The sequence below is a fragment of the Medicago truncatula genome, chromosome 7 (genome assembly GCF_003473485.1).
Source record: "Medicago truncatula cultivar Jemalong A17 chromosome 7, MtrunA17r5.0-ANR, whole genome shotgun sequence".
In the NCBI taxonomy this organism is placed as follows: domain Eukaryota; kingdom Viridiplantae; phylum Streptophyta; class Magnoliopsida; order Fabales; family Fabaceae; genus Medicago; species Medicago truncatula.
Window position 1 is genome coordinate 21,778,786 of NC_053048.1, and position 12,259 is coordinate 21,791,044.

General features: G+C 37.6%; 1 non-coding gene across 1 annotated transcript; it reads left to right on the forward strand.

Moving 5' to 3' along the window:
• The first annotated feature begins 11,900 nt into the window (after positions 1-11,900).
• Positions 11,901-12,007, forward strand: LOC112420530 (small nucleolar RNA R71). Its single transcript, XR_003010710.2, has one exon. It is a non-coding gene; the product is annotated as a small nucleolar RNA R71 (small nucleolar RNA).
• The last annotated feature ends 252 nt before the right edge of the window (positions 12,008-12,259 follow it).

Consider the following 12,259-nt stretch of genomic DNA (forward strand, 5'->3'; position numbering starts at 1 on the left):
CCTAAAGACAACCACGCTAAATCCAACCAAGGTCAAGGCTATGGCTTCCGAAAGAGGTGGTAAAGAAGTTGCAAGCTCGTCAAGAGGACCTCCCCCAAAGAAGCAAGTTACAACAAAGAATCTTGGAATACAATTCAAGGACAACAAGCAAAGGGATAGGTATAAAATTCTCATCTCTAAATCTTTACATGCTTGTAGATATCCTGATTCTTTTAGCTTGAATGTAGTAGGCATTCACGATAATGTGTTTAACTTTCTAGGAAGCTAGCAGCATTCACAACCCTGTGCTTAGGTACCTTCAAAGGGTTATGGCTTGCACAATTTGGGGTAGGATTGAATTGGGGAACACTAGAACTGATGAACTCTTCATGTTGTGGGCTATGCTTAACAACCACCCCGTTAACACTTACTTTTCCATGCTTGATTACCTTTCCCATCTCGGTAATAGGTCTAATGGTAGGGGAGAGATAGTGGTAGGTGGTATCATCACATACATAGTTAGGAAAATTGGGAGTCGGTGAAGACCAATGGATTAACAAGATTGAGGGAAACAATAGGCTTAACATAGAGGCCCTTATCTCTTTGAACTTCATAAAACCTCGACCACCCATGGCCTATACACTTAAACTCAATGTGCCTGTTTTATTTATACTTCCTAACCCATCTCGGACTAACACCGAGGTGGTAGAATATTTGTTGTATGTTGGTGATAGTTCGCAGGTACATGAAGAGCACATTATTGAAGAGGAAGGTGCACACTTGCACCAAGAAGAGGATCACCATGACCATGAAACCGGAGGAAACAATGATAATGAAAGATGGACATGGATGCAAACCGAGGTTGAAAGGATAACCACCGAGCAACTAAGGCAAGGTGTTGAATTATCGGGACTAAGGAATGATGTCCTAAGGGGCAACCGCATATCCGAAGAAAATAACCAAATGCTTCGGAACATGATGCACCATTTTCACCTCCACGGTCCTCCCTATAGAACTCAATGAAAAATGTGAGCTTTCCTCTTCCTCTCTTCTCTTACTCCTCCTCCTCCTGCTTCTTCTTCTTCTTCTTCTTCTTCTTTATTTCTCTTATTTTGAATCATTGAGGACAATGCTTCTCCTAAGTGTGGGGGGAGCCTAATAAAGTGTCTTTAGTCGTAGTGTTTCCAAACTCCCTTGAACTTTATTCTTTTGTTTTGTTTTATTGTAAAAGGCATGAATAAGCAGCTTGTTTTTATTGTTTTATTATGACATAAATTTTTTGTTGTCTCTTCAATGGTCGTTTCTTGTACATGAAAGTGATTTCTTGTGTTATAAGTATTCTTGTTATACCCACATCAAGTTTTATTGTGAAATAAATTCTCCAATGAGAAAAGCACCTAGTTGCAATCCTTGAGTAAGTGTATGAGTAGGTATTTTAAGGAACACGTTCTAGCTTTAATGATAACCTGGACCCTTACAAATCTTCAGAGTAAAAGTAGTATAAGTTTGTGTGGGAATAATTCTAATGTGATGAAATGTGTAAACCGAAATGGGGCGGAAGGATATCACCACATGTGGAGGAAAGGATACCCTCTCACTGACTTCCTAAATGTGGTAATGACTTCTCAAACAAATTGTGCTTGAATTAAACCCTCTAAAAAGAGGAACTTCCTAAGTGAAGTAAACAAGTTGTAGCACTACTTAGGGTGATCATAGAAACTTGGAGGAAAGGATACCCCCTCACGGACTTCCAATGTGAAATGATAGCCCCTAGGCATCTACAAGCCCCCAAATGTATAAATTCATCAAGTCTATCTTAACTCTCCCACTTCTCTTATATGAAATGAAGAAAAGGTTTTTCTCGGTCATTTTAGTGTTAAGGTTAGAACCTGTTCCTCATAATATCTATCTTATACAGGAGTAAGAAAAGGGTTGGACTACACACACACACACACTCACTTGAGACTTGTTGTTGGGTTGAATAGGTTTACAAGGAATACTTGAAGTTGTGATTAGTGTACATTGAAATGAAACCTCGAGGGACACATAAGCTTTTATTTAAAGTGTCATATTTTAATCCTTTTTGTTGCTGCCATGTCTATGCCTTTTGCTTGAGGACAAGCAAAGATTCAAGTGTGGGGGAGTTTGATGAGTCATTTATTACCCATTTCTAGATATTATTTAGTTTAGTTTTAATTAGATTTTAGATTATTTTATATTAATATTATTTCCTTTTTAAGATAGTTTACTACAAATTGCATTTTATTATATTTCAGGAATGAATATTGGATGGATTGAGTCTTGGAGCAAAAGAAAGGGACTTGGAGCTGATTCGGTACGAAAATACAAAGATTGGAAGACAAAATATGTCTCCCCTAAAGTCAGAAGCTTGGCACGGCCCGTGCTAGCATTGGCACGGCCGTGCCACCCTCCAGAGTTGATTTTGCTGCTTTTGCTTAGATTTTAAGCTACTCTATTTTTAGCCCGAATGTAATTGCTTAGATTTTAAGTCGAAAGAATGCTATAAATAGAGTAGCCATCCATCACAAATATTCATCTTTTCTTGGAATGCAATATGTGACAATTGTCTTTCTAATAAAAGTTCATTTTACTTTCTTGTTATTTACTTTATGTTTTCTCTCTTCTTCTCCTTGTCTACAATGAATGTCAGTGAGTAGACTTCTCTTGTCTTGGGATTGTTGGATAAGTCTAATGACATAATCCTAATCAAACCAATCTTTAAACCTTAATCTTATGTAACCCTAATTCCTTATCTAAATTCACCGCTTTAACATGGATCAACCATTATCAAACTGTGGAAACGAAAGTGGAGGGTTTGATAATTGTTTATCCATCATCTCAAATATCAATTCATAAAACGAAAGTGGAGCTTTGATATTCGAACAAGTGAATTTAGACAAAGATTGTAAAGGCAGTGAAATAGTCTTTACAATCTTTGAGACATATAGTTTCGATCTTCAAGGGAACTAATAATGATCAAGTCAGCGAAATAGGCTTGGTTGTTAGAGGAACCAAAATCTAATAGTAATCAAGTCAGCGAAATAGGCTTGGTTGCTAGAGGAACAAAAGAGAAACTGTCTTGAGAAATTAGGTCTAACATAAGGTTATAAGTTTAATAGTTTGGTTTGTGAAGGACTTGTCATTAGGATGAACCAATAATTCCAAGGCTTTTATCTTTTCTTTTGTTGTTTTTCTTTTAATTAAAAATACAAACTTTTCTACCTTCTAAACCTTCAGTCTAATTATTATTTAAAGTTAATTGAATTCCTAACTCCCTGTCGGAACGATACTCTATTTTTACTACTTCGATAGAACCGTGCACTTACGGTTTTATCCCATCATGCTCCAATGAAGGCTGATCACTACCACCACCTTTTGGTAACAGATTTTCATTTTGAATCTTCAGCATCATGTTGGTTTGAGTTGACATATCAGCATAAGCACCCTTAGCTACATTGTTGTAGAGGGTCTTATTTACAACTTCATTCCATGGACTGTTATTGACTTTTGAAATACCAGCTTTGTATTCCCCTATAGCTGGCCTTCTGAGAACAAAGGCAATAACATCCTCAGAAATGTGAACAGGAATTCCCATTATACTTGATCTTATCTCTGTCCTTAAGAAAGGTTCCAAACCCATTTCTTCTCTAGACTTTCCTTTCAATCCTGGATTAAGAACAACTGTCTCATCTTCTTCAATATTTGCAGCTTCTCTATCATAAATACTGGCCCTGACCCAGAAGTGACGCACCAGTGTTTGATATGTTGGACCATTCAAGAAATTGAAATAGCTTCCTAATCCTTGAACATCGTAGAACTTCCCGATGTCACACTTGTGAGCAGCTAGTGAAATGAAGTCCACTGGACTTTCAGTCTGTATTTTCAAATCCCATTCCTCTAGGGACGTGGTTCTTCCTTTTATTTCATAGGCTGGAGTTTCCTGCTGTTGCTTGTTAGATGATGATCCAGGAACAGAACTTGATGAAGCCATTTGAGATGATTGAAGTGAAAAAGGGTTTCTAGGGTTTTTAGAAGAAATGCGCTTACTTCGCAGAGGAGGTTGAAAAACAAAAGTGTTGGTTGTGAAGTGAGTAGTGTGTGTTTGTCTAAGTGTTTTTAGTAAAAACGATTGCAATTCATAAGGGGACAAACAAACATAGCATTAATGACAAATTGAGGGCGCGTGTTAGTACGTTTAAAAGCATATAAATCATCATTGCCCTTTTTGTTATACTCCAATACAAATAGACCACGTCAGAAACTTTTCAGACTAATAACCTTGGTTAATGGGACAGGTGTTACTAAGACGTAACTGCCAATGATCCCACTAACCCTGCTATTCAGAAGTAAAGAACACAGCTTCTGAAGTTTTAGTGCTGACGTCATCTTCAGAAGCATATTTTCCTCAGAACCTCAGTTAAGAGCTTCTGATGGACCATAGCTTCTGAATAAACTTCAGAACCAAACTTCTTATTCAGAGGCAAGCAAATCTTAATCAGACACAAAGTGCATGTTCAAATTTTTCTTGATAAAATCAAATCTTTCAACAGTTAAAGGCTTTGTAAATATATCAGCCCATTGATGCTCAGTATCAATGAATTGTATATCTAAAACTCCTTTTTGAACATAATCTCTGATAAAATGGTGTTTGATTTCAATATGCTTGGCTCTTGAATGTAGAATTGGATTCTTTGACAAACAAATAGCAGCAGTATTATCACAAAAGATGGAAATACTGTTAGCATTAATCTGATAGTCTTCTAACTGCTGTAGACATGGCAATTGTTGCTTGTCTTTTGCTAGCCCAGGATATCAGATTCTCTCCCAGGAATTGACAATTTCCACCGGTTGATTTTCTTTCAATCCTGTCACCAGCATAGTCAGCATCACAGAATCCAACCAACTGATAATCTAGGGATTTCCTATACAGGAGTCCAAGATTAGTTGTTCCCTTCAGATACCTGAAGATTCTCTTAACAGCAGTTAAATGAGATTCTCTAGGATCTGATTGGAATCTTGCGCACAAGCATACACTGAATAAAATATCTGGTCTAGATGCAGTGAGGTATAATAGAGAACCAATCATACCTTTGTATAGCTTCTGGTCTACTTTAGTTCCAGTATCTTCTTTGCTTAAGTTGCAGGTTGGATGCATTGGAGTGTTCATCACTTTACAATCTTCTAGCTTGAACTTCTTCAGAAGCTCCTTTGTATATTTTGTTTGATGAACATATACTCCTTCTTTGCTTTGATTAATTTGAATTCCAAGAAAGAACTTTAATTCTCCCATCATGCTCATTTCAAATTCATCCTGCATTAACTTAGAAAATTCCTTGCAAAGAGATGCATTAGTAGAACCAAATATTATATCATCAACATATATCTGCACAATCAGAATGTCATTCTTAAGAGTCCTTCTGAAGAGTGTTGTGTCAACTTGACTTCTCTTAAAATTATTTTTAATTAAGAAATTACTTAGTCTATCATACCAAGCTCTGGGAGCTTGTTTCAAGCCATATAGTGATTTCTTAAGTTTGTAAACATGGTCAGGATGCTTAAGATCCTCAAACCCAGGAGGTTGTTTGACATACACTTCTTCTTCACTGACACCATTAAGAAAAGCACTCTTGACATCCATTTGATATAATATTATGCCATGATTAACTGCATAGGATAGAAGTAACCTGATTGCTTCCAATCTTGCAACTGGAGCAAATGTTTCAGTGTAATCAATGCCTTCTTGTTGACTATAACCTTGTGCAACAAGTCTAGCTTTGTTTCTGGTTACCTCTCCTTGTTCGTTCAACTTGTTTCTGAATACCCATTTTGTTCCAATAATGTTCTTCTGATTAGGCTTGGGTATCAGATCCCACACATCATTCCTTTGAAACTGATTTAGCTCTTCTTGCATAACTAATATCCATCCATCATCTGAGAGAGCTTCATCAACTGTCTTTGGTTCAATTATTGACAGCAGTCCTATCAAAGATTCTTCTTGTCTGAAATGAGATCTTGTTCTTCTAGGACTGTCTTTGCTTCCAATGATTAGCTCCTCAGGATGTGAAGATTTGTGCTTGAATTTTGATTGAACCACATGCTGAGTGTTATCTTGAATATCCTCAGAACTTGACTCAGCTTCTGGATTAGGTTCAGCTTCTGAACTTGGCTCAGCTTCTGGATTTGATTCAGCAACTGGACTTGATTCATCTTCTGAATTCTTTTCAGTATCAGAAGGTTGATCAGATTCTGATGCATCTTCAGAATCATTTACACCTAAATTACTTTCAACTTGCTCTGGAGTTTCACTTCCAGGCTCTCTATCATAAAATTTAACATGCATAGATTCTTCAACACAATGTGTATCTGAATTATACACTCTGTATGCCTTTGACCTTTCAGAGTAACCTAAAAAGATTCCTCTTTGAGCCTTGGCATCAAATTTCTTTAGATAGTCTTTAGTATTTAGAATGTAACAAGTACATCCAAACTGATGAAAGTAAGAGATATTGGGTCTTCTTCCTTTGAAGAGTTCATATGCAGTTTTTCTCCAACATAGGTCTGATGTAGATCCTATTTTGGACATAACATGAAGTATTAACTACTTCTGCCCATAAATGTTTAGCTAAATTATTTTGGCTTAATTGCACTTTTCCCCCCTATCTTTTGCCAATTGTGCGATTTTGCACCCCCTCTTTTTTTTTGAGCGATTTTGCACCCCATCTTTGTGTTCAATTGCACTTTTGCCCCTTATCTTTTTGCTAATTGTGCGATTTTGCACCCTCACTTATATTTTTTGAGCAATTTTGCACCCTATCTTTTGCCCCTTTTCCCCTCTTTTAATGATAATTTTGAACAAAACACAGTTGGCAAAAGATAGGGTGCAAAATCGCTCAAAAACAAAGACGGGGTGCAAAATCACACAATTAACAAAAGATAGGGGGAAAAGTGCAATTAAGCCAATTATTTTCATGGATCATGGTTCTAGCCATTTCTTGTAAAGTTCTGTTCTTTCTTTCTACAACCCCATTTTGTTGTGGAGTTCTAGGAGAAGAGAATTCATGGATAATTCCATGTTTTTCACAAAAAGATTCAAATGGCTCGTTTTCAAATTCTCCACCATGATCACTTCTGACTTTCAAAATTTTCATTTCCTTTTTAGATTGTATTTGAGTGCAGCAGCTGCTAAATACCTCACAAGCATAATCTTTACTTCTTAAGAATTTTACCCAAGTCCACCTACTGTAATCATCAACAATAACCAATCCATATTTACTTCCATATAAGGATGCAGTGTTAACTGGTCCAAAAAGATCAATATGAAGTAATTCTAAGGGTCTGGAGGTTGATACAATGTCTTTGGATTCGAAAGAAGTTTTGACAATTTTTCCTTTCTGACATGCACCACAGAGTGCATCTGAATGATAATCAATGTTAGGCAAACCTTTGACAAGCTGTAACTTGCTGATTTTAGAAATTAATCTCCAATTAGCATGTCCCAACCTTCTATGTCATACCCACTTTTTATCATTCATTGACAGAAGGCAAACTACCTTCTGATCAGCCAGATCAGAGAAATTAATCTTATAGACATTCTTAACTCTCTTTCCCTTAAAGGTAATGGATTTGTCATCCTTGTTGACTAGAGTGCAGTTGGTCTTACTGAACATAACATAGTACCGATTGTCACAAAATTGACTGATGCTCAATAGGTTATGCTTCAGACCATCTACTAACCAAATATTATTTATTGAAATGGAGGAATTACCAATAGTACCTTTACCAATGATTTTTCCAGTTTGGTTGCCACCAAACTTCACTTCTCCTCCATCTTTCATGGTAAGGGTGAGGAACAAAGCTTTCTCTCCTGTCATATGCCTTGAACACCCGTTGTCTAGGTATCAGGAGGTTTTACTTTTCCTCCCTTGTACCTTGGGCTGAGTGCTGAGTAGCTTCTAATCATTCAATACTTTAGGTTTAACACCTTTGGATATTGTTTTCTCAGAAGCAACAACTGTTTTGTTCTTCTGACCCTCTGACTTTAGGATTCTAGGTTCTGGTTTGATCAGACTCTGAGGAACAGGTTCTGATCTTTTCAGAATTTTGATCCTTGTAGTCTTAGGATCAGATTTTGTCATAACCTTAGACTTGAGGTTTTCTGGCTTTGATGTAATCTTAGCCTTAGAACCAGAAGCTTCAGGTTCTGACTGAACAGCAGTTACAGCATCAATACCCTCAGGCACAAAGGTGGATTTCAATCCATCCTTAATACACTCGCAATAGCTTTTGAGACTGTACTCTTTGGATTTCTCCTCAGAGTATCCGATCCATTTGCCATTGTTTTTGTATATGATGTAGATCATAGAAGCTACCTTGCTTCTGTCTATGCCCGCCATAATAAAATCATCTAAGGCAATTTCATTTTTGTTGCCAGAACCTTTATCACACTTTTCTTGTAGCTTCTGACAAAGAATCTTGAGTCTGTCTTCATATGTGGTAGATATGAAGTTAAACCCTCTGAGTTCTTCTTCAGAAGCTTTCAGTTCCAATAGAGTTGTTTCTTGTTGTTTCATTAAGTCAACATATTTTTCTTTTAAATCAGTCAACTCATTGGTTCTGTGTTCGAATAGTGATAAAAGTTCTTTAAGAGAATCAACAAGTTCTTGTCTGGGAATTTTGGAATATACCTCATTTTCATCTTCTGAATCTGATTCAGCTTCTGATACAGCTTCTGATGACACTGTTGCCACTAACCCCATGGCTGCTTTTGCATCATCATCTGCTTCTTCTTTATCAGAACCAGATTCACTATCCAGATCTTCCCAGGTTGCTATCAAACTCTTCTTGATTTGCTTTCTGAATTTGCTAGGGCTGAAACTTGGTTTCTTAGGTCTGCTCTTTGACTTCTCCTTCTGAAGATCAGGGCAATCATCAATGAAATGTCCAAGCTTCTTACAGTTGAAGCATCCCTTTTGATCTTCTCTCTTGGAGTTCTTATAACCACCCCTCTTGCTCAAAAACTTCTTCTACTTCCTTGCCAGATATTCAAGCTTGTTAGACAGCATAGCCATATTCACAGATTGATCTTCATCAGAGTCTCCATCTGGTGACTCTTCTTCAGATTCACTGGCCTTGTAAGCTTTGGAAGACTTTCCTTTAGATGGTAGAGCAATAGATCTATTCTTCTTAAAGGATTCATGCTCATTCAGACTCATTTCATGTACCTTGAGGGAACTGACAAGATCTTCAACACTCAAAGTGTTTAGATCCTTAGCTTTCTCAAAAAATTCTTCTTCTGGTATCACTTCAGAAGCTGGTTGGGAATGCTTCTGATGTGATGTTCAGAATCAGATATGCAGCGGAATAAAACAGAGTAGAGAAAAGAAAGAAGGACACAAGCAATTATCCTGGTTCCTTCCACAAATCGGAAGTAGTCCAGTCCCCCTTGCACTTACAAGGAGATTTACACTAAATAATCACACAGATTACAAATGCTCAATACTCTCTAGTATGAGACTTCTCAAATGCTCAAGCACGCAGGCGAGAGACTTCCAATGCTCAAGCACTAAAGCAAGAGTCTTCTAATGCTCAAGCACGCAGGCTAGAGACTTCTATTCAAACAAAATTATACAGAAAATGTTTGACTTTGAACACTTGATATACAATCAGTGGTGTTCACAATACAATGCAATAAAGACTCTAGACTTAAGAATTTCTAAGATATATCAAATCAGTGCAGAAATTCAAAGTGCTTTTTAGAATCAAATTTGGCAGAGTTTTGGCGCTTTTAACTTGTGTTGATTTCTCTTTTCAATCTTCAAGTCTTCACTCCTTTATATAGAGGTGAGTAGAGAGACGTTGAGATTTTTAGCACGTCTAAAGAGTCGTTGAGTTCCTTTGATCATTCACCAGTAATCTATTGCCTGATTTGGGTGTAGTCCTATGACGGACCAACTTCAAATTCATTCCTATCTTGAAGGAACATTTCTGCAGGCAGAGCTGTTGTCTTGTCTTGTAGCGCAGACAAAAACAGAGTAGTGGAGGTAGTGGTTGTACACTTGTACTTTGTCAACTCTTCAAAGAAGGACAAGCACCCAGTGCTTTTCAAATGACCGTTGATACCTCCCTTTCAATTCTTCGTTTTCTTAAACGAGATTAAAACGAAAAACAGCTCCTTTGAAACTTCAGTTTAAATTTACTAATCAACTGTAGCTTCTGGTGATGATATAGCTTCTGATGAAATTTCGCTTCTGATGGACTTCTGCTTCTGATGACATCATCACTTCAGAGGCACTTGAAACTTCAGAAGCACTTCATAGCTTCAGACGCAGTTTTCTTCAGATGCTTTAGATTTCTTTGCTCTCTATTGTTCTTCCAAGACCTATTGAAATTGATTAACTTTGCCTATGGTCCTGTACACTTGAACAAATATTAGCAATAACCAATTGACAATTTTTAATACCTTGTTATCATCAAAACTCATTAAGGTTTATTGTGAAATACATTTTGTTCCAACATCTTTACCAACATTAAAAGCCAACTTACCGTGTTTAACATCAATTATGGCTCCTGTAGTAGCAAGGAAAGGTCTTCCTAAAAGAATTGGTACTTGGTTGTCTTCCTCCATTTCCATTACAACAAAGTCAGCGGGGATGTAAACCTCTCCTACCTTAACGGGGACATCTTCTATGATTTCAGCTGGGTACTTAACAAAACGGCCCGCTAATTGTAGGGTCATCCTGGTTGACTTAAGTTCCCCTATTCCCAATCTCTCATAAAGGGATAAAGGCATTAGGCTGACACTGGCTCCTAGGTCACACATAGCTTTCTTCACTACTTCTGACCCTATGACACATGGTATGGAAAAACTACATGGATCTTTAAGCTTTGGTGGCAATTTATTTTGGATGATGGCACTACATTCTTCCGTAAGGTTAACCGTCTCACCTTCCTCAATTTTTCTCTTTTTAGAAAGAATTTCTTTTAAAAATTTAGCATAGGTAGGCATTTGGGTTAAGACTTCGGTGAAAGGCACATCAATGTATATTTTGTTCATCATTTCTATGAACTTCTTAAATTGCTCATCTAGCTTAGATTTGGCGAACCTTTGTGGGAAGGGAATTTTTGGCTTAAAGGGAGGTGGTGTGGTTTCATCAACTCGTGGTTCTTCTCTTTCTACCCTAGTTTCCCTAACCTGTGGTTCGCAAATCTCCTTCTCACTTTCATTGGGTTTGGTTCTCCCTATGGGGTCTTCTAGTGGCTTACCACTCCTAAGTGTAACAGCATTCATTTCGTTGGGTTGGCCGACCTTATGGACTACTTGGGAGTGCTGGGTTTCTGAAGCTTTGTTGTGAGAGGAGATGGAGTCTATCTTTGTTGTGAGAGTAGCAAGAGAGTCGTTCAAAAGTCTAGTTTGATCCTTAAGCTCTTGGAGCTGTTCGGATTGTTTAAGAAAATAGTTTTCCATTAAAAGTTTAATGTGAGACTTTTGAACAACTCTTTGGCTATTTTGAATAAAGTTTAACTGCTCAACACTACCTAGTTTGCAATTGATGCTAGAATGACTAGATATGCCACATGCCCCACATGGAGGTGAAAAAGAAGTAGGTGTGAGAACACAAGTATTCATGTGATCAAGTCCTTGAGATAGTGCATTTACCTTGGTAGACAGATAGTCAAGGGAAGAGATTTCGTTCATACCTGCCTCTTTTTCAGAGGGTGAAGAATTGATGATTGCTTTCTCTTCAGTCCATTGGAAAAGGTTTAAAGCCATGTCTTCAATCAAGGCATAAGCTGTTGTAAAATCCTTGTTCATTAGGGCACCACCTGCAGCTGCATCAACAGTTAACTTAGTGTTAGATGTTAAACCATTGTAAAAGGTGTGGATGATTAACCACTTCTCCAAACCATGATGGGGACAAAGTCTAAGCATTTCTTTAAAACGCTCCCACACATCGTAGAGGGATTCCCCGTTTTCTTGAGTAAATTGGTAGAGCCTTGCCCTAAGTTGGGCGGTTTTTGATGGGGGAAAGAAACGGAAAAGGAATTCTCGCCTCAACTGATCCCATGAAGTGATGGAACCAACTTTTAAAGAATTGAACCAATTGCTGGCCCTATGTTTTAGAGAAAAAGGGAAGAGATGTAGCCTAACGGCCTCTTGGTCATCTTTGTAAGTTACACCAAGTCTCCAAAAGGTTGAAATGTACAAATTTGGATCCTCAGTGGGTGATCCAGAAAACTGGTTTTGGTGCACTAAACTTAG